The sequence below is a fragment of the Delphinapterus leucas genome, chromosome 7 (genome assembly GCF_059928025.1).
Source record: "Delphinapterus leucas isolate spDelLeu-1000000601 "Yukka" chromosome 7, BTC_Dleu_Yukka2, whole genome shotgun sequence".
Classification (NCBI taxonomy): domain Eukaryota; kingdom Metazoa; phylum Chordata; class Mammalia; order Artiodactyla; family Monodontidae; genus Delphinapterus; species Delphinapterus leucas.
Genome location: NC_143135.1, coordinates 93,976,945 through 94,000,814, shown reverse-complemented (window position 1 = coordinate 94,000,814; position 23,870 = coordinate 93,976,945). Strand labels below are relative to the sequence as shown.

The following is a 23,870-nucleotide window of genomic DNA, read 5'->3' as shown; positions in this document are numbered from 1 at the left end:
TCAGCGGTCCATTTAGCCTACTAGACACTCTGTGACGATGGGATGATTGTAGGAAAACATGGCTGCTGCTTTCTGTGAATGATGCTGTTCTTAAAGACTATCGGTGTTCATCGAACACCTCTAACTTTCATTAAATTCATTTATCAACTAGGGATTACAATTATATTAGAAAAATACTGCCACGTCCACGGGGGACATCCCACAAATTCACACACAGAAAAATCTTCTTCTTTGGGCATCTGGCAACATCTGTATCCTTGGGATCCAACAAGACAAAAGGAACTACTAGCAACCACAACAAAAATGGTTAAGGAATTCTTAAACAGTCATAAAAATGGTCAGCCTTACCATACGTTCACTAGCCTGTAAGATATGTAAAAGATTTCACTTCACTAAGGGGTACTAACTGCAACCCATGCTAGAAAAAAAAAAATCAGTTGCCCATAGTAGATGCCCAAAAAATCCTTGATATAATAGAAACCACTGAGTATGTTTTAACTCTTTAAATGCTTGGCCTAATTTCTTTCAAGTCCCATGCTTCTGTTATTTTGCTTAGCTAGTTTAAAGAATCAATGGTTCCAATGAATAAATCCTACCAGACTGTACAAGTCTGGCTTGTCCCAATACGTTTGCATAATTTAAAAAATTAATTTTGCTTTTCATCATGTAAATAATACAAATTATAAAAAGTTTAGAAAATACAAAACAGAAAGAGTCTACTAATTCAAAAAAATACATGCAGGGGCTTCCCTGGTAGCACAGTGGTTAAGAGCCCGCCTGCCAATGCAGGGGACACAGATTTAAGCCCTGGTTTGGGAAGATCCCACATGCTGCAGAGCAACTAGGCCTGTGCACCACAACTACTGAGCCTGCGAGCCACAACTACTGAGCCCACGTGCCACAACTACTGAAGCCCGTGCACCTAGAGCCTGCACTCTGCAACAAGAGAAGCCACCGCAGTGAGAAGCCCGCGCACTGCAACAAAGAGTAGCCCCCGCTCTCTGCAACTAGAGAAAGCCTGCTCATGGCAACGAAGACCCAATGCAGCCAAAAGTAAATAAATAAATATAAAAAAACAAAAAACAATGCACCCCAATGTTCATAGCAGCACTATTTACAATAGCCAAGACATGGAAGCAACCTAAGTGTCCACTGACAGATGAATGGATAAAGAAGATGTGTATACACACACACACACACACACACACACACACACACACACACAGGATATTACTCAGTCATAAAAAAGAATGAAGTAATGCCATTTGCAGCAACATGGATGGACCTAGAGATTACCACACTAAGTGCAGTAAGTCAGACAGAGAAAGGCAAATATTGTATGATATCACTTATATGTGATAAAAAGCTAAAAAAAAAAAGATACAAATGAACTTATTTACAAAACAGAAACAAACTCACAGACATAGAAAATAAACTTATGGTTACCAAAGGGGAAAGGGGGAGGGAGGGATAAATTGGGAGCTTGGGATTAACAGATACATACTACTTTATATAAAATAGTTAAACAAGGTCCTACTGTATAGCACAGAGAATTATATTCAATATCTTGTAATAATATATAATGGAAAAGAATCTGAAAAAGAATACCCATACACACACACACACACACACGTAAAACTGAATCACTTTGCTGTACACCAGAAACTAACACAACATTGTAAGCCAACAATACTTCAATTTAAAAAAAAAAACCAGAAAGAGCCTAATACAGAGGTCCCAACTCTTCTACCTACTGGTTGTATGACCCTTGACAAGTTACTTAATCTTTCTAGGCCTCAGTTTCTTCATCTGAGAAACGAGTAGGACCTACATCATGCGACTGATGGGAGAGTTCACTGAGAAAACACACATGAAGAATTTAATATGGTGCCTAGCCCATGGGAAGCATCCAACAAATTGCTCTACAATTACAATTGCTCTACCCACAAAAAAATCATTATTATACTTCTTTTCAGTCTTTTAAAATAAATTTGTATATTTATATATGCATATGTAACATATAAATCCATTATATACGCTTTTAAAACAAAAACTGTGGTTTTTATCTTACTTTTTCATCCTAATGTATTTTTCCATATCATTAAGTATTCTTCAAAACTGTGATTTTTAAATAACTATCCATTGTACATATATCCCATTATTGACTTAGGTATTCTCTTATTTTCAATTTCACAATTATAAATATTATAATGAGCATCTATCTGTGCATGTGTACTAACAGAGGTTAATGATAAAAGTAATTAGATTTGAGAGGAAGCTTCTCACAGCAGTTAAAAGCACAGCTTCTGGAGCCAAACTAAACTCACAGTTCAAACCCAGACTATTACTATCTACTATCTGTGCAACCATTGGCAAGTTACTTAACCTTTGCCTAATTTTCCTAAAGAAAAATGGGGATAATAAAATAATCTACTTCTTATACAGAGCTATTATGCAGGTTAAATGAGTTAATACATGCAGAACATATAGGACAGTCTCTGCCATATAGTAAGAACTTAAGAAATGTTAGTTATCATTTGGATGTTAGAGAAACTAAAATATGTGAATACATTTTTTCCACCAAAAGTGGTGGCAGCAATCAGGTGATTTTAATGCAGAGAAGCAGGTGATAAGTGTCTTGTGAAATATTCTCAACAAAGACAGAACTAAAAATTAAGATGTTGAGTCCTCAGCCGAAATACCTTCCTTTCAGAATATATTATACTCTAAACAAGGCAAAAGGAAACAAAACAAATACTGGTGGATGCGTTAATATAGATAGGAGTTGGCCGTCCTGAATTTGAGGTAGGTTATGAAATTCTTTTCTCTGAACTGAAGCTAATACAAACCAATATATTGGGTGGGCCAAAAAGTTTATTTGGTTTTTTCCGTAAGATGGGTCCAGTAGCGCTTAGTTGTCTTTAACTTCATTCGAGATAATTTTGTTAGGCTGTATTGTGACTGCTGTCATATCAGCATGCGTTTTAAAAAAAAACTTATCAAAATTGGTGAATTTTTGTGTAGCCATTTTAATACTGAAGATGGAAGAAAAAAAGCAACATTTTCGGCATATTATGCTTTATTATTTCAAGAAAGGTAAAAACACAACTGAAACCCAAAAAAAGATTTGTGCAGTGTATGGAGAAGGTGCTGTGACTGATCGAACGTGTCAAAAGCAGTTTGCAAAGTTTCATGCTGGAGATTTCTCACTGGATGATGCTCCGGCTGGGTCGGCCAGGTGAAGCGGATAGCGATCAAATCAAGACATTAATTGAGAACAATCAATGTTATACCACTTGGGAGAGAGCCGACATACTCAAAATATCCAAATCAAGCGCTGAAAATCATTCGCACCAAATGATTTTTGCACCACATCATTGGTTATGTTAATCACTTTGGTATTTGGGTTCCACGTAAGTTAAGCAGAAAAAAACCTCTTGACCATATTTCCACATGTGATTCTCTACTTAAACGTAACAAAAACGTTCCATTTTTAAAACAAATTGTGACAGGTGATGAAAAGTGGATACTGTACAATAAGGTGGAATGGAAGAGATCGTGGGGCAAGTGAAATGAACCACCACCAACCACATCAAAGACCGGTCTTCATCCAAAGAAGGTGATGTTGTGCATACGGTGGGATTGGAAGGGTCCTCTATTTTGAGCTCCTTCTGGAAAACCAAACGATTAATTCCAGCAAGTACTGCTCCCAATTAGACCAACTGAAAGCAGCACTCGATGAAAAGTGTCCAGAATTAGTCAACAGAGAACACATAATCTTCCATCAGGATAACGCAAGACTGCTTGTTTCTTTGATGACCAGGCAAAAACCGTTACAGCTTGGCTGGGAAGTTCTGATTCATCTACCATATTCACCAGACATTGTACCTTCGGATTTCCATTTATTTCAGTCTTTACAAAATTCTCTTAATGGAAAAAATTTCAATTCCTTGGAAGACTAAAAGGTACCTGGACCAGTTCTTTGCTCAAAAAGATAAAAAGTTTTGAGAAGATGGAATTATGAAGTTGCCTGAAAAATGGCAGAAGGTAGTGGACCAAAAGTGTGAATATGTTGTTCAATAAAGTTCTTGGTGAAAATGAAAAATGTGTCCTTTATTTTTATTTAAAAACCAAAGGAACTTTCTGGCCAACCCAATAGAATGAATGAGATCAGACAAAAAACTTTACCCTGAGATGTACTGCAAAGTTTTTGTTTATGAGGCTAGAGTTCTTCCTTGATTCAATTTAACTCAACATCTACTAAGCAGCCTACAATGTGCTACACATTTCTGCTAAAAGCTGGGGATATAAAGATGCCTAGTTCCTGCCCCCAGGCAGCTCACAATTCAGTAACTTTCCAAGTGAACAAAAGAAACAGGAAATTCTAGGCAGATCAAACAGCATATGCAAATGCCAAAGAGAAACAAGAGCACCAAGCAGAGGAAATAGTCTAGGCAGTTCAGCAGGCAAGGGATATATAAGTAGTCTGGGCTGGGATACAGATGAGAGTGTCACTAGCAGAGATAGTAGTAGAAGCCCTAGGTATGGAAGAAATAATCTAGAACAGCAGTTTGCAAAACACAGTCCATGGTCCCCAAAACCCTTTGAGGGCCTGGTCTATGAAGCAAAATTAGTTTCATAATAACACTAAATTCATTTGCCTTTTTCACTCTCATTCTTTCATGAGTCTACAGTGGAGTTTCCCTGAGACTACACAAAGTGTAATGAGATCATCACTCTGATGGCTAGTGGAATATATGCTTCTGTATTCTAACGTTTTCTGGCATTTTTTAAGGTAGTAGGTTTAGGGTATAATTTAAGGTATTTTCCTTCTCAGTACTTCTGTTTGTGCTCTTACAGCTATCTTTAGTTATACTTACTATAATCTCATTACTATCCAATAAATCATTACTGTAAAATTTCAAAGTTCACACATCAGGTAGAAACAAGTACTTTTTGTTATTTTGTTTTACAATAACACTTCAAAAACTTTTGGAAAACTCTTCTCAATTTTTAAATTATATCTAAAATGTATTATTTTAGAATTTAATTTTTTCTAAAATAAAAGAAAATTTATTTGTAATTTTTCATTTACATTTAAGAATGTATCATTGACTCCAAACAGGGAGATTAGAAGACTTACTTTTTCAACCCACAGTTGCAATACATACATTTAAAGATACTAAAAAAGATGCAACTGGCCTAGAGTTATCTGACTCATGGAAAGGAAGAATCTACTCCAAAAAAACTAGGCAAAATTGTAAATAAGAAACCAAAGTGTGACGAGAGTCATCTTTCTCTTGACTTTATAGATGTTAATAATTTATCTTACTGTATCTTAGGCAACACAACATTTTCTAATTATATTATGCCAGTTAAGTTATAGTGACATTTTGAGATCAATCATTCAGAATTTAAAGAAAAAGTAGTTGACTATTTTAAATGCAGATGTGATGAATTCTTTACAAGTCTTAAAAATTGTTAACACCTTTCAAGCTAGAAATGAAAAAGCCACTGAAGCATCTTAGGGTAAGTTACTGTACTTCCTTAACTGGAGAAGCACGACTTGGTACAGGTGACATTGCTATATGCCTGCTGAATGAAGTCAGTAAAATAAATCATGGCAGTACCCCTTTTTTAATGATATATTAATTCACCAAATTAAAGATTTTGCTGCAAATCTGAAGACTTGGTTAATAACTCATCTGCAGAATTGTAATTTTACTTTACAAATAGACGAATCCACAGACAAGACTAGCCCTGCTATTTTGTTTACATTCATCTAGCATTGGCACCAACTAAACACTGAAGATGATGTCGTGTATGAATTCCTGGCAACAAACACAAGTGATGCTGACCTAATCCAAGATGAATAACTCTTTTGAATCTCATGGTTTATCTGAGAACAATTGTGTTGATACTTGCACTGCTCCTACTTGTATGAAAATTATAGTGGATACAAATATTGGCACCATACACAAATGAAGGCAGTGGCATCAAAATTATACTACTAGTCATTGTATTCTTTACTGCCACACACTTGCAGTTGGGAGTGGGGGGCACTTTTACTTCAGGATGCCCTTGATGAAGCCATCAAAAGTAATAATCCTATTAAATTTCAACCCTTAAATACATAACTGTTAATATTCTGTTTATGAAATGCTACATGCCAAAATACAATGGCTGTCTTGAGGAAAAGCACATGTGAGACTGTTTGAGTTGAAACTTGAACTAGCCTCTTTTTTCATGTAAAATCAATTTTACTTAAAAGAACAACCGAGAAACTATGGCTATTTGAATTTGAGTACTTAGCAGACACGTTCTTGAAAATGAACAAATTACTCTTGTCATTTCAAAGAAAACAACTAACAGTGTTTGTTGCCAACAATAACATTTGAGCTTTCAGGCAAAAATTAGAATTTTGGAAAGTCTGCATGGGCCACTGGGAGCTTGAAGGCTTCCCATTACTTAAAGACTATTCTGATGAGATCCACAGTGATATAAACAAATGTGATTCTTCTTTCTTTTTCTTTTTTGGGCCACACCATGCGGCATGCGGGACTTTAATTCCCCGACCAGGGATCGAACCTGTACCCCCTGCATTGACAGCAAGGAGTCTTAACCACTGGACCATCAAGGAAGTCCCAACAAATGTGATTCTTTAAACATTGTATAATAAAATGTATCAACACTTGGAAGAGCTGCATAACTCTGAAGCAATATTTTCCAAATTATCAATGCATTGTTTTACCAAATCAACGATAGGGCCCACTTGGAACCCACGAATTGGTATAAAGATTATTTTAAGATGAAAATACTTGTGGACTTCCAGGGTGGCACAGTGGTTAAGAATCTGCCTGCCAATGCAGGGGACACAGATTTGATCCCTGGTCTGGGAAGATCCCACATGCCGCGGAGCAACTAAGCCCGTGCACCACAACTACTGAGCCTGTGCCCTAAAGTCCGTGTGCCGCAACTACTGAGCCCACGTGCTGTAACTACTGAAGCCCACACACCTAGAGCCTGTGCTCCACCACAAGAGAAGCCACCGCAATGAGAAGCCCGTGCAACGCAATGAAGAGTAGCCTCCAATCGCCACAACTAGAGAAAGCCTGCACAGAGCAACAAAGACCCAACGCGGCCAAAAAAATAAAAAATAAAGTGAAACAACAACAAAAAGATGAAAACATTTGAGATTCAACAGACACAGGAAAGAAAGCCTTCTCAGAGCTTTCTCTAGCTAACAGCAGCAATTTCTGGGAAATAAGGCTGTCCTAAACACCTCTTCAGGGCAGAGCTACTCCCAGAAGAAAGAATGTGAATAAAACCTACCCTAAATCTCTTCTCCAGTGGAATTTTACGGCCCTGAAGGAGACAGAAAAACTATTCATACCTGTACATATAAATATTATCACAAATTTAAACTCCTGCTTGTTCTCCTGAAAACCCATTTATCCTTCCAAAAGTCCAGAAAGTGTCCTTTCTCCCCCACTTTTAAGAAGTCATTTGTTCTCCCATAAGCCCCAGATTCTAACTATTCCTTTGAGCTACTCATTGCTGAATTCTTTCACTACATGCATGTTGCATGCATAAACTGGGTTTTTTCTCCTTACTCTGTCCTTTGTCAGGTTAATTCACAGCCTCAGAAATTGAACCTACTAGGATAGAGGGAAAAGGTTTTCCTTCCCTAGCCAACACAGTTTAAAAGATCCACTCAAAGTGCAAGTTAAGACAATTAATTTTAATAAAACAGTACAAAATCACTGAAGTGGTTTCAGTTTCCACGATGCAATGAAACTTTAAGAAACTATCAGCTGTCAAGTTTTGGAGCACTGTCAAAGAAGAATATTCACAGTTATCTAAAAAGTCTATTAAAATACTCCTTGCTTTTCCAACTGCATACCTGCATATCACTAGATTTTCTTCCTGTACTTTAACCAAAACAACATATTGCAGGAGATTATATGCAGAGGTAGATAGGAGGATTAAGCTTGTTCCATTAAAGAGGCTTACAAAAATGTAAACAATGTCATTCTTCTAACTAAACTGATTTTTTCTTTTTTCCGATTAGGCAAAGATTTCTTGGGACACAAAATGCAGGAACCACAAAAGAAAAAACTGGTAAACTGGACATCATCAAAATTTAAATTTTTGGAAATAAAAGAAATTCAAATTGGAAAGGAAGGAGTGAAACTGTCACTGTTTGCAGATGTCACTGTTTGCAGAAAATCCTAAAGATGCCACCAGAAAGCTACTAGAGCTTATCAATGAATTTGGTAAAGTTGCAGGATACAAACTTAATATATAGAAATCTGTTCCATTTCTATTCACTAACAAGGAAATATCAGAAAGAGAAATTAAGGAAACAATTCCATTTATTACCATCACATCAAAAAGAATAAAATACCTAGGCATAAACCTACCCAAGGAAGCAAAAGACCTGTACTCCAAAAACTATAAGACACTGATGAAAGAAAATGAAGAAAACACAGATAGAAAGATATACCGTGTTTTTGGATTGGAAGAATCAATACTGTTAAAATGACAATACTACCCAAGGCAATCTACAGATTCAATGCAATCTCTATCAAAATACCAAGGGCATTTTTCACAGAACTAGAACAAATAAATTTAAAATTTGTATGGAAACACAAAAGACACTGAATAGCTAAAACAATTTTGAAAAAGAAGGTCAGAGCTGGAGGAATCACACTCCCTGACTTCAGACTATACTACAAGCCTACAGTAATCAAAACAGTATGGTACTGGCACAAAAACAGACCCATAGATCAATGCAACTGGATAGAGAGCCCAGAAATAAACTCACACAATTATGGTCAATTAATCTATGACAAAGGAGGCAAGAATATACAATAAAGAAAAGACATTCTCATCAATAAGTGGTGCTGGGAAAACTGGACAGCTACATGTAAAAGAATGAAATAAGAACATTCTCTAACACCACATACAAAAACAAACTCAAAATGGGTTAAAGACCTAAATGTAAGACCAGATACTATAAAACTACTCACGCAGGGGTCCCCAACCCCTGGTCTGCAGCCTGCTACTGGTCCATGGCCTGTTAGGAACCGGGCCACATAGCAGGAGGTGAGCAGTGGGTGAGCAAGTGAAGCTTCATCTGCCATTCCCCATCGCTCTCATTACTACCTGAACCATCCCCCCCACCCCAATGGACAAAATGTCTTCCATGAAACTGGTCCCTGGTACCAAAAAGGTTGGGGACCACTGTCCTAGAGGAAAACACAGGTAGAACACTGTATGACATCAACTGCAGTAATATTTTTTTTTGGATCCATCTACTAAGTAAAGGAAATAAAAGCAAAAATAAACAAATGGGACCTAACTAAATTTAAAAGCTTTTGCATGGCAAAGGAAACCACCGACAAAATGAAAAGACAACCTACTGAATGGGAGAAAATATGTGAAAAGGATATAACCAATATGGGATTAATATCCAACATACATGAACAGCTCATACAACTCAACATCAAAACAAATAAACAACCCAATTAAAAAATGGGCAACATGTGCCACAACTACTGAGCTTGTGCTCTAGAGCCCGTGAGCCACAACTACTGAGCCTGCGTGCCACAACTACTGAAGCCCGTGCTCCTAGAGTACATGCTCCGCAACAAAGAGAAGCCACTGCAATGAGAAGCCCGTGCACCACAACGAAGAGCAGCCCCCGCTCGCCGCAACTAGAGGAAGCCCGCGCACAGCAATGACGACTCAACACAGCCAAAAATAAATAAATAAATATATTTATTTTTAAAAAAAAGGGGGGGCAAAAGAACTGAATAGACATTTTTCCAAAGAGGAAATGCAGATGGCCAAGAGGCACATGAAAAGATGCTCAACATCACTAATCATCAGAGAAATGAAAATCAAACCCATAATGAGATATCACTTCACACCTGTCAGAATGGCTGTCATCAAAAAGAACACAAATAACAAATGTTGGTGAGGATGCAGAGAAAAGGGAACCCTCATACACTGTTGGTGGGAATGCAAATTGGTGCAGCCAATTTCCATCTGTGGAAAACAGTATGGAAGTTTCTCAAAAAACTAAAAGTAGAACTATCATATGGCCTGGCAATTCCACTCCCGGGTATATATCCAAAGAAAAACAAAAACACTAATTCGAAAAGATACATGCACACCAATGTTCATTGCAGCATTATTTACAATTGCCAAGATATGGAAGCAACCTAAGTGTCCATCAACAGATGAATGAGGGCTTCACTGGTGGCACAGTGGTTAAGAATCCGCCTGCCAATGCAGGGGACACAGGTTCAAGCCCTGGTCCAGGAAGATCCCACATGCCATGGAGCAACTAAGCCCATGCACACAACTACTGAGCCTGTGCTCTAGAGCCTGTGAGCTACAACCACTGAGCCCATGAGCCACAACTACTGAGCCTGTGTGCCACAACCACTGAAGCCTGTGTGCCTAGAGCCCATGCTCCACAACAAGAGAAGCCACCACAATGAGAAGCATTGAGAAGCCCGCGCACCGCAACGAAGAGTAGCCCCCGCTCACAGCAACTAGAGAAAGCCTGTGTGCAGCAACGAAGACCCAATGCAGACAAAAATAAATAAATAAATTAATTAAAAAAAATCTTAATTTCAGAAAGTATTTTAAAAAAAACAGATGGCAGCTTCCCTGGTGGCACTGTGGCTGAGAGTCCGTCTGCCGATGCAGGGGACGCGGGTTCGTGCCCCGGTCCGGGAGGATCCCACATGCCGCGGAGCGGCTGGGCCCGTGAGCCATGGCTGCTGAGCCTGCGCATCCGGAGGCTGTGCTCCGCAACGGGAGAGGCCGCAACAGTGAGAGGCCCGCGTACCGCAAAACAAACAAACAAACAAAAAACAGATGAACAAATAAAGAAGATGTGGTATATATTCTATCTATATATATATATATTCTATATATATATAGAATACTACTCAGCCATAAAGAAGAATGAAATTTTGCCATCTGCAGCAACACAGATGGACTTGGAGGGCATTATGCTTAGTGAAATAAGTCAGACAAAGACAAATACACTGTATAGTATCACTTACATGTGGAATCTAAAAAATACAACTAGTGAATATAGCAAAAAAGGAGTAGACTCACAGATACAGAAAACAAACTAGTGATTGCCAGTAAGGGGAGGGGGGCAATATAAGGATGTGGGAGTGGGAGGTACAAACTACTGGGTGTAAGATAGGCTACAAGGATGTATTGTACAACATGGGGCATATAGCCAATATTTTGTAATAACTGTAAATGAAGTGTAACCTTTAAAACTGTATTAAAAATAATTTTTTTAAAAAAATTAAACTTTTGCATTTCAAAAGACATTGCTACAAAATGCAAAGCAAGTTATATACTGGGAAAAAATATTTGCAAAACGCATATCTGATAAAAGGACCTGTATTGACAATACTCAATAAGAAAACATGTTTTTGAATGGGTAAAATATTCAAATAAATACTTCACCAAAAAAGAGCAACAAATGGCAGACACGGACATGAAAAGATGTTCAACATCAACAGTCATTAGGAAAATGTTGGAACTTCCCTGGTGGCACAGTGGCTAAGACTCTGTGTGCCCAATGCAAGGGGCCTGGGTTCAATCCCTGGCCAGGGAACTAGGTCCCGCATGCATGCCGCAACTAACAGTTCACATGCCGCAACTAAGGAGCCTGCATGCCGCAACTAAGTAGCCGGCAAGCTGTAACTAAGGAGCCCGTGAGCTGCAACTAAGCAGCCCATGTGCTGCAACTAAGGAGCTGGTGAGCAGCCACTAAGGAGCCTGCCTGCCACAACTAAGACCGGGCACAACCAAATAAATGAATTAAAAAAAAATAGTTGGGGCTTCCCTGGTGGCGCAGTGGTTGAGAGTCCGCCTGCCGATGCATGGGACACAGGTTCGTGCCCTGGTCCGTGGAGCGGCTGGGCCCGTGAGCCATGGCCGCTGAACCTGCGCGTCCGGAGCCTGTGCTCCATAACGGGAGAGGACACAACAGTGAGAGGCCCACGTACCACACACACACAAAAAAAGTTATTAGAAAAGTGCAAATTAAAACCACAATGAGATACTACTAAACGCTTATTAGAATGGCTAAAACTAAAAAGACTGATAACACCAAGTACTGGTGAGGATACAGAATAACCAGAACACTTATGCATTGCTGGTGGGAATGCCAAATAGTAAAGCAACTTTGGAAAACAGTTTGCCAGTTTCTTATGTTAAGCAAACATATGGTCCAGCGATTCCACTCCTAAGTACTTACTCAAGAGAAAAGAAACATGTCCACATAAAGACTTGTACTTGAATATTCAGAGCAGGTTTATTTATAACAGACAAAAAATGGAAACAACTCAAATGTCCATCAACTAGTAAATAAACTTGGTATAACCTTATAAGTAAATGCTACTCAGCAGTAAAGAGGAATTAAATTACTGATACATGCAAAAACATAGATAAACTGCAAAAGCTTTATCTTAAATAAGAAACAGACAGAAAAGGCTATATATTCTATGATTCTATTTACATGAAGTTCTGGAAAAGGCAAAAGCTACACTGAGAGAAAGCAGACCAGTGGTTGCCAATGGCTCAGGATAGAGGAGGCAATTGATTCCAAAGAGTCAGGAAGAAGCTTTCTGGAGTAATGCAAATATTTCATACCATGATTGTGGTGGTAGTTATACAACAGTATACATGTCAAAATTCATCATTTAAAATGGGTGAATTTTATTGCACCGTGTGGTACCTGCATTCAGCAGTTTATTCTGCTGGGAGTTCAAAGGACAATGCTAATATAACTTCAGTATCTGGCATCATTGTTTTTCTTGGCTTTGTGCATGTTAAACCTGGTATTTTTACTGATACAGTATTCCTATAGTTTCTCATACTGTTCAGTTTGACATACTCTTCAATAGGAACTGATGCTTCTCTTTTTCTAGGGTGTCTAAAATTCAGAACCAGGCTGATCCATCTTGTCTGACCCTAAACATGGTCCTAAAATAAACTGCTTGAGAAAACTGGATCCCAAAGATTACACGTGGGGAATTTTTGAAGTGCGTCCGTATTTCATGAGAGAGCAAAGAAGCCCAACTGAAAGAATTGTGGCAAGACTGACTGACAATGATAACTGTGGATTGGGCAAAAATTCTTCTTGAAAGGACTATCTTGAAGAGTATGACCCAAACACTAGGTTATGGAATAACCTAGAGATTAAAGGTTAATGCTCTGTAAGTTGAGAACCGGTGTTCTATATAATAGACAAACTGCTTATCAAAGAGTTTTTAAATTTTAAGTAGAAAATATAAAGAGGGCTTTAAAAATTGGTAAGAAAGTGAGTCAACAGTGCCCAAAGGAGAGCCCAGTAACTGTGTCATTGGGAGCTGCTAGGAGAGTGGCCCATGGAGAGGGGCCGATCACCTTCCTATGACCTGGATGCTCTTCTCTCCAGATCCCAGGCCTGGCTTCAAGCACCATCCACCTGCCCGAGAACCCTCCCTGGTCTACTCTGTAACTCCTTTAAATTGTGTGCGCAGTTTTCCTTAGTGAGCCTAGCGATGAGAGGAAAAAAATGAATTCTTTTACTGGGAGAATCAGGGAGACATGGATAATAACAGGCACTAAAAATCTTTATGGAATGGGAGACTGAGGACATAACTATAGCAGAAAGGTCAGTGACAGTTGACAAGTGACAAGGAAATACTTAGGGAAAACGAAATCACTGCCTTCTATACCAAGGCAGGGTTTATCTGCTTCACCTGTTCCTAAATAAGCATGTTAATTCTGGGGGAGGATCATAAGAAATACTTGTAGACAAAAGTTTAAAAACATGTAACAAACCAAGAGTAAAAAGAAGATAAATCTGGTGTGACTTTTCATTTACTGTTAGCAGAGTTAAGACAATGATCACATTTAAGTATTGTGTGGACTAGAAATTTACCCTGGCATCATGCACTGACATTTTTTTGGTCATTTTAACATAGCTTACTTATGTCGAACAATTTTGGCAGTATATCTTCAGTCACAGGTAAGACTGTAGGTGGTGAGATCGTAGACAAGCAGTTACCTAAATTTAGTGTTTACATTTTTGATGTTTTTCACTTACTGGATTTTTATTAATATGCTTAATAGTTTATCTACTTGACCAGTCGTTGCATTAAAAAGTTGCTCTTTGGGGTTTCATTGCCTTGATGTTTGAGTGTAATCTAACAGTTTCACAAAGTGTTTATTTTGCATGACCTTAACAAATGTTTTAACCAATTAAAAAAGAAAGCAGGATGTTGTTGACACTGTATGTTGAAATGTTAACATTTTAGTACTTACAGTGTTTATCAGTCTGCAGTATTGTGTAATTAGTAATTATTTCAGGGGTGATACTTTGTTCCTTTTCACATGAGTAGATGCAGTATAATATCACTGTATACTGTATCACTGTATTCTTTAGATTTAGAAAACAATACAAAAGTTGCATGCTAAAAAAAAAAAACCCACTAAGGTGCTTGGCAGTGGGTGGAATCAGAAAATGTGAAATTTCTCAAAAACTTATCGACTTAAATAATTTTCCCTATGTTACACATTAAAAAAAAAAAGAAAAACTTTACCCTTTTTCTTTTCTTTTCTTTTTTTCCTTTTTTGGCTGCATCACATGGCATGTGGGATCTTAGTTCCCTGACCAGGGATTGAACCCATGGCCCCTGCAGTGGAAGCATGGAGTCTTAACCACTGGATCACCATGGAAGTCCCCAAACTTTACACTTTTTGTAGGGAAAAAAAACGGTGTATTTTACATAAATACTGAGCCCATGTATTTTTACTGAGCCCATGCGCCTACAGCCTATGCTCCACAATGAGAGAAGCCACTGCAATGAGAAGGCTGCGCACCGCAATGAAGAGTAGCCCCCACTCGCCGCAACTAGAGAAAGCCTGCGCCCATCAACGAAGACCCAACGCAGCCAAAAATAAATATTAAAAAAAAAAAAAAAAGAATTGGAAAGAAATGAAAGAGCCCCCATGAGCTATAGGACAATATCAAAAGTTCTAACACATATGAAAGTGGAGTCCCAGAAGGAAAGGAGGGAATGGGACAGGAAAAATATTTGAAAATTATGTCAACATTTCACAAATTTGGTGAAATACATAACTTTACAGAATAAGCAGCTGAGAAAACCCCAAACAGGTAAAACAGGAAGAAAGCCACACCTGGGAAAATCAAAGTCAAACTGCTGAAAACCAAGGATAGAAAACATTGAAAGAAACCATAGGGAAAAAATGACACAATGCACAGAGAGCAACAACTGTCACTGACTTCTCATCAGAAACAATAGGAGACAGTTTATATTAGAAGGACATCTTCAACTGAGTAAACAAATTGTTGGATATTCACACAATGGACAACTACTCAGCATTAAAAAGGAATGAACACCGATATCTATTTTAAAAATTGATTCAATAATTAATAACCTTCCAAAACAGAAAATACCAGGCCCAGATGGGTTCACTAGTGAATTCTACCACACATTTAAGGAAGAAATTATACCAATTCTCTACAATCATTTAGAAGACAGAAGCAGAGGAAATACTTCCTAATTCAGTCTATGAGGCCAGCACTTACCCTAATACCATAACCAGACAAAAATAAAAGAAGAAAAAGCTACAGACCAATATCTTTCATGAACACAGATGCAAAAATCCTTCACAAAATATTAGTGAATCAATACAAAAAAGTATAAAAAGAATCATGACCAAGTGGGATTTACCCCAGGTATGCAAGGCTAGTTCAACATTCAAAAATCAATTAATATTATCCATCACATCAAAAGACTAAAAAAGAAAAATCAAATGATCATGTCAACAGATGTAGAAAAAGCATTTGACAAAATCCATCATCCATTAATGGTAAAAATTCTCAGTAAACTAGGAATAGAGGGGAACTTTCTCAGCATGGTAGACATCTACAAAAAAATCTACAGTTAACATGATACTCAAGAGTGAGAAACTTGAAGCTTTCCCAAGATCAGGTACAAGGTAAAGAAGTCCCCTCTCACCACCCCTTTTCAACATCATACTGGAAATCCTTGAAAATGTAATAAAGCAAGAAAAAGAAATAAAAGGTATACAGACTGAAAAGGAAGACATAAAACTATCTTTGTTTGCAAATGACATGATCATCCACTTATAAAATTGGAAAGGATAGACAAAAAACCCTCCTTGAACTACTAAGCTGTTAAAGCAAGGTTGCACAACACAAGGTTAATATACAAAGGTCAATTGCTTTCCTAAATGCTAACAATGAACAAGTGGAATTTGGGACTTCCCTGGCAGTCCAGTAGTTAAGACTCTGCACTTCCAATGCAGGGGGTGTGGGTTCAATCCCTGGTCAGGGAACTAAGATCCCACATGCCACATGGTGCGGCCAAAAAAAAGAGTAAGTGGAATTTGATATTAAAAACACAATTATCCTTTATACTACATACACTTAGGTATAATCTAACAAAATATGTACAAGATCTGTATGAGGAAAAGTACAAAACTATGATGAACAATATCAAAGAAGAACTAAATAAATAGAGAGATATTCCATGTTCATGGAAAGGAAGACTCAACATTGTCAAGATGTCAGTTCTTCCCAACTTGATCTATAGAGTAAACACAATCCCAATCAAAATCCCAGCAAGTTATTCTATGGATATCAACAAATTGACTCTAAAGTTTATAAGAGGCAGCAAAGGATCTAGAATAAGCAACACAATATTGAAAAAGAAGAACAAAATTGGAAGACTGATGCTACTCAACTTCCAGACTTACTATAAAGCTATAAGATCAAGACAGCGTGGTATTTGTAAAAGAATAGGCAAATAGATCAGTGGAACAGAACAGAGAGCCTAGAAATAGAACTCCATAAACATAGTCAACTGATCTTTAACAAAGAAGCGAGATAATAAAATGGAGCAAAGAGTCTCTTCAACAAATGGTGCTAGAACTGGACATCCACACGCAAAAAAAAAATGGATCTAAACACAGACCTTACACCTTTCACAAAAATTAACTGAAAATGGATCATGGACCTAAATGTAAAATGCAAAACTATAAAACTCCTAGAAGATAACATAGGAGAAAACCTAAATGAATGATATAACACCAAAGACATGATCCACAAAAGAAATACTTGATAAATTAGGCTTCATTAAAATTAAAAACTTCTGGTAATTCCCTGGCAGTTCAGTAATTAGGATTCCACGCTTCCACTGCCAAGGGCCTGGGTTCAATCCTGGTCAGGGAACTAAGATCCACAAACCATGCAGTGAGGCCAAATAAATAAAATAAAAAACTTCTGCTCTGCGAAAGAAAGTATCAAGAAAATCAGAAGACAAGCACAGACTGGGAGAAAATATTTGCAAAAGACACATCTGACAAAGGAATGTTATCCAAAGGATACAAAGAGCTCTTAAAATTCAACAATAAAACAAATAAGGAAGTTCCCTGGTGGCCTAGTGGTTGGGATTCCAGGCTTTCACGGCCGTGTCCCGGGTTCAATCCCTGGTCGGGCAATTGAAATCCTGGAGGCCACACAGCACAGCCAAAGAAATAAGAATAAAATTAAATTTAAAATATCATCTCTCAGTTTAAAAACAAAAAAGATTTAAAAAATGGGCTAAAGACTTTAACAGACATCTCACCAAAAAAGATATACAGGTGGCAAATGAGGATATGAAAAGATGCTCCACATCATTTGTCATCAGGGAAATGCAAATTAAAACAATGAGATACCGCTACATACCTATTAAAATGACCAAAATCCAGAACACTGACAACAACAAATGCTGGCGAGGATGTGGAGCAACAGGAACTCTCATTCATTTCTGTTGGGAATGCAAAGTGGTATAGCCACTCTGGAAGACAGTTTGCCAGTTTCTTACAAAACTAAACATACTCTTACCATATGATCCAGCCATCACACTTCTTGGTATCTACCTAAAGGAATTGAAAACTTATGTCCATACAAAAATTTGCACTTGGATATTTATAGCAGCTTTATTCAAACTGCCAAAACTTGGAAGCAACCAAGATGTCCTTCAAAGATGAATAAATAAAAAACTGTTGTACATTCAAACAATGGAATATTATTCAATGCTAAAAAGAAATGAGCTATCAAGCCATGAAAAGACATGGAGAAACCTCAAATGCATAGTACTAAGTGAAAGAAGCCAATCTGAAAGGCTACATATTGTATGATTCAACTATACAGCACTCTGGAAGAAGCAAAACTATGGAGACAATAAAAAGATCAGTTGGGGAGTGGGGGATAAACAGGCAGAGCACCGAGAATGGGCAGTGAAAAATACTCTGTATAATAATAAATATATGTCATTATACATTTGTCCAAATCATAAAGTGTATAACACCAAGAGTGAACCCTAAGGTAAACTATGTACTTTGAGTGATTATGATGTGTCAATGTAGGTTCACCTTTGGTAAGAAATGTACCACTCTAGTGAGTAACGTTGATAAAGGGAAGGCTATGCATGTGTATGGGCAGGGGGCATATGGAAAATCTCTGCACCTCCCTCTCAATTTTGTTGTAAACTTCAAACTGCACTAAAAAAATTAAGTCTTTTAAAAAAAAGCAATGAACTACTGATATAGTTCACGTTCATCACATCATAGATGAATCTCAAAAATGTAAGTGAAAGAAAGACACGAATGTCTAGAAAAGATAAGTGTAATCTACAGTGACAGAAAGATCAGTGTTTACCTGGGAATGGTGGGGCGGAAGCACAGTGATTACGAAGGAATACACAGGACTTCCCTGGTGGCGCAGTGGTTGAGAGTCCGCCTGCCGATGCAGGGGACACGGGTTCGTGCCCTGGTCCGGGAAGATCCCGCATGCCGCGGAGCGACTGGGCCTGTGAGCCATGGCCGCTGAGCCTGAGCATCCGGAGCCTGTGCTCCACAACAGGAGAGGCCATGACAGTGAGAGGCCCGCGTACCGCAAAAAAAAAAAAAAAAAAATACAGAATACAGGGAAGATTTTAGGGTAATGGGTATGTGCTATACCTTGACTGTGTTAGTGTTTACATGTATAATTAATTTGTCAAAACTCATCAAACTGTAACTTAAAATAAGTGCATTTTATTGCATGTAAATTATACCTAAATTTTTTTGATTTTTTAAAAAAATCTGAAGGATAATACTAAGTTTCAACAATTAAAACTATGAAAATTTCCCAAATACTTTATTCAAGAAAATTACAACTCTTTCTAATATAGCATAATCAACAGGCATGTAGTTTGTCTTTATGATTCATGTTGCCAGTGAATTAAATAGATGTGTATTCTGGGTGGAAAAGGCCAAATTAAAATGGAATTCTAAAAAAAAAAAAATGGAATTCTAAAGAATAGTCAATGAATTAATATTCAATTCACAAAATAAAAACGTAGACCTAAATCTAATCATATCAATAATCATATTAAATACAAATACACTAAAAGCCTATTATTAAAAGTAAGCTTGTCAGAATAGATCAAAAAGAAAGGCCCAATTATATGTTGTCTACAAAACATATAAAAATGTAGATAGGTTGAAGGTAAAAGATGGCAAAATATATATTGTGTAAAGAGTAAGCATATATAACTGTAATATCTGTATTAATATTACATAAAATAAACATTAAGAGTATGACCAAGACAGAGACACTTCAAAATGATAAAATGTCAATGATGAAGATAATTCATCAAGAATACATAACAATCGTAACTGTATATGCATCTAACAACACAGCTTCAAAATATAAGAAACAAAAATTGACAGAATTAAAAAGAAAAAGAGAAAAATCTATAATCACAGAGATTTTAACATCGCCCCCTCAGCAACTGATATAACTAAATTTTTAAAATAAAAAAAATACAGAATACTGTTCCTCAATAAAAGTAGACATAAAAATCCTTCAAAAATATTAGCAAGTCAAATCCGGCAATATATAAACAATAACATATCTTGCCCAAGTTGGGTGTAATCACAAGAATAGAGAATTGGTTTAACATTTGAAAATAAATCAACGTAATTCACTATATTAACATAATAAAGGAGAAAAAGCATTTGATAATTTTAACAGATGCAGAAAAACCATCTGATAATTTAAGCATCCAATCATATTAAGAACTCTCAGAAAATCTGTTGTTTTTGTAGAAAATGATAAGCTGCTTCTCAAATATATATATGTAAGTGCAAACAACCTAGAATATCCAAAGCAATCTTGAACAAAAAGAAGACGACTTTGGGACTTCCCTGGTGGGGCAGTAGTTACGAATCCGCCGGCCAATGCAGGGGACACGGGTTCAATCCCTGGTCCGGAAAGATCCCACATGCCACGGAGCAACTAATACTGTGCAGCACAACTACTGAGCCCGCGTGCCACAACTACTGAAGCCCTTGCGCCTAGAGCCCGTGGTCTGCAACAAGAGAAGCCACTGCAATGAGAAGCCCACACACCACAACAAAGAGTAGCCCCCGCTCACCGCAACTAGAGATAGCCTGCACACAGCAATGAAGACCCAACGCAGCCAAAAATTAATTTTTTTTAAAGTTAAAAAAAAAAAAAGCAGAAGACTTTGCATAATCTGACTTCATGACTTACTATAAAGCTATAATAATTACAACACTGTGATTTGGCATAAATATAGGCAAATATATCAATGCAATAGATTGGTATTGTACCCAGAATAAACCCACTATTTATACAAATGACTCATACTGCCATTTGGTTTTTGGCGAAGGTGTCAAGCAACCCAATGGGGAAAGTCTTTTCAATAAATGGTGCCAGAACAACTGGATATCCACATGGGAAAAAATTAACTTCAACCCCTACTTCTCACCATACACAAAAATTAATCTGAGATGGATCAGAGACATAAATATTAAAGCTAAAATGAGAAAGCTTCCATAAGAAAACAGAGGAGAACATCTTTGCTACTTCAGGGGAGGCAGAGGTTTCTTAGGACAGAGAATGCAATACCTATAAATGGAAACTTGATAAATTAGACATCATTGAAAGTAAATTTTCCGTTCACCAAAAGATGCAATTTTAAAATGAATAGATAAGTCAGAGACTGGAAGAAAATTTTCATGGAACATGTAACTGACAAAAGACATATTTGGAATATGTAAAGAGCATCTACTATACAGTCATAGAAAGCCAAAACCTCAATTCCCGCAAAAAAGGTGTGCATGGGGGGGAATATTTGACAGGACACTTCACAAAAACAGGTAAATTAATGACCAATAAACACATGGAAAAAGTGATCAACATCATTAGCCACTAGGAAAATGCAAATCAAAACCACAATGAAATATTACTGCACAACCACTTGAATGGCAAGGATATGAAGCAACCAAAACTCTCAAACATTGTAGGTAGAGTATAAAAAGGTATATCCACTTTGGAAACATGTTTGGCCTTTTCTTATAAAACTAAACATATACCTACCCTACAACCCAGCAATTGTATTCCTAGGAATTTACCCAAGAGAAATAAAAGTATATGATCACACAAAGACTTGCACTTGAATATTCACAGCTTTATTCATAATAGTCAAAAATCTGGAAACTGCTACCTACCATCAACAGGAAGATGGATAAACTGTGGTATATTAACAAGAGGAATACTACTCAAGAATAAAAAAGACAGCATGAAAACTACCAAAAGCATTATGCTGAATGAAAGAAAAGAGTACATGTTGTATGATTTCATTTATGTGACATTCTAGAACATACAGAATTAGTCTTTGATAAAAAAGTCAGAACAGTAGTTACCTTTGGGAGTCTAAGGACAGGGAATGACAGGGAAGGTACATGAGGAATTATCTGGTTTAATCATGGTATTCTCTATATCTTGATGGGCTTTGAATTACAAGGGTATATACATTTGTCAAAACTCACTGAATGGTACAACTTAATATTTATATATTTAACTGCATATACAATTTATTACCACAAAAAAGGAAACACAAATAATATTAAAGTCTAATTAATGATATACAAGGTTATGAGTTTATAGGTGAATTTACTGATGACTACATCTTACTCCAATATGCATAAAAAATAAGATGGACTGATGAACAGATAGAGGGAAAGATACTGTTAAAACAAATTTAATAGAACGTTAATTGCTGAATCTAGGTGGTGAGTGTCAGTGTACAATACTTGCAGTTTCTCTGAATGCTTGAAATTTTTCATAATAAAATATTGGGGAAAAATCAATCCAATAACCTAATTCCTCTACCTAAAAATCCCTATTGGTTACATTCAATAATTACCAATAGCGGGACTTCCCTGGTGGCACAGTGGTTAAGAATCCGCCTGCCAATGCAGGGGACACGGGTTCGAGCCCTGGTCCAGGAAGATCCCACATGCCGCAGAGCAACTAAGCCTGTGCGTCACAACTACTGAGCCTGCGTTCTAGAGCCCGTGAGCCACAACTACTGAGCCTGCACACCACAACTACTGAAGTCCGTGTGCCTAGAGTCCGTGCTCCGCAACAAGAGCAGCCACTGCAATGAGAAGCCCGTGCACTGCAATGAAGAGTAGCCCCTGCTCGCCGCATCTAGAGAAAGCCCTAGTGCAGCAACAAAGACCCAGTGCAGCCAAAAATAAATAAATAAATAAATAAATAAAAATTTAAAAATTACCAATAGCCTTTATTCAGACCTGGTTCTCATTTCCTACCCTATAGTTTCTGACGCTGTTAATAACCACCTTCTCCTGTTGAAACCCTATACTACTATTTTAAACTGCTTCCTTTTCCTTCTCTGATTATTCTTTTCGCCTTCTCTTCCTCTTTCTACTCCCAAACTGCAGGTGTACCTCAAAGTTCAGAACTGAGCCCTACTCTATACTTTTTCCCACAGAAAATTCACTCATATCATTTTAACTATCACCTATATGCAACTCCAAATGAAGACATAGCATCTCTTCTGTATTCAAGTCTCCCACTTCTAATTGCCTACTAAGTATTTTAACTTGCATGTCCCGTATCATCAAAAGTATTACTTTATCCTCAAAATTTAGAACTGGTATTCTGCTTCCCAATTACTGTCCATGGCGGTACAGAGTTACCCAGGGTCAAAACAATGAAGTTATTTTTGACTTCTCCCTCTGTCCTAATCCTTAAAATAATCCGACACCAATCCCTCCTAAATCCATTTCTCCCTTTTCATTCGACCACCATTAGTCTTATAATAATTCTTATAAACTCACTTTATTGTAAGAGCTTGCTGGTTGATGTCCCAGCCTCTGTCTCTCCTCATAATTCATCCTGCATACTTCTAAAACACCTCCAGTTATGTAACCCCTGTTTATATAACTTCTATGATTTCCCGTATCTAAAAGAAACTATTACATGCTGAGCAGAAAAAGTTAAACAAGATGTGTTACTTGCCGTGGTAGCAAATCTCCAAAAATGGAGTCCTCGCAGTCCCCTCCTACACTGAATCTGGGCTGGCCCTGTCACTCATGTTAACCAACAGAATGCCACAGTAGTAGCACTGTACTGGTCCCAAGTCTATGCCTTAAGAAAGCCTGGAAACTTCCACTTTTGTACTCTTGGGAGCCCTGAGCCACCAAGCAAGAAATCTGCCTCCTTAGCTGGAAAGACCACCTGGAGAGGAAAAAGTCCTGAGACAGCATGGAGAGATAGAGTGAAAAGGCCTAGACATCCCAGAGTCCCACCGGAACTCAGCTTTCCACGTGCCCCTGCCAACGCAGAAATATGAATGAAGCCATCTTGGACATTCCAGCCCCAGTTGCCACATAATGGCAGCTACAGGAAGGACTCCAAAGGACAC

At 37.6% G+C, this 23,870-nt stretch overlaps 1 protein-coding gene and 1 non-coding gene across 8 annotated transcripts in view; one reads left to right on the top strand and one right to left on the bottom strand.

Moving 5' to 3' along the window:
* The window catches only part of RNF214 (ring finger protein 214), a 56,042-nt gene that overhangs the window by 13,381 nt on the left and 18,791 nt on the right, over positions 1 to 23,870 (bottom strand). The window lies entirely within an intron of this gene.
* Positions 12,767 to 12,904, top strand: LOC115801611 (small nucleolar RNA SNORA8). The gene has a single exon (XR_004021911.1). It is a non-coding gene; the product is annotated as a small nucleolar RNA SNORA8 (small nucleolar RNA).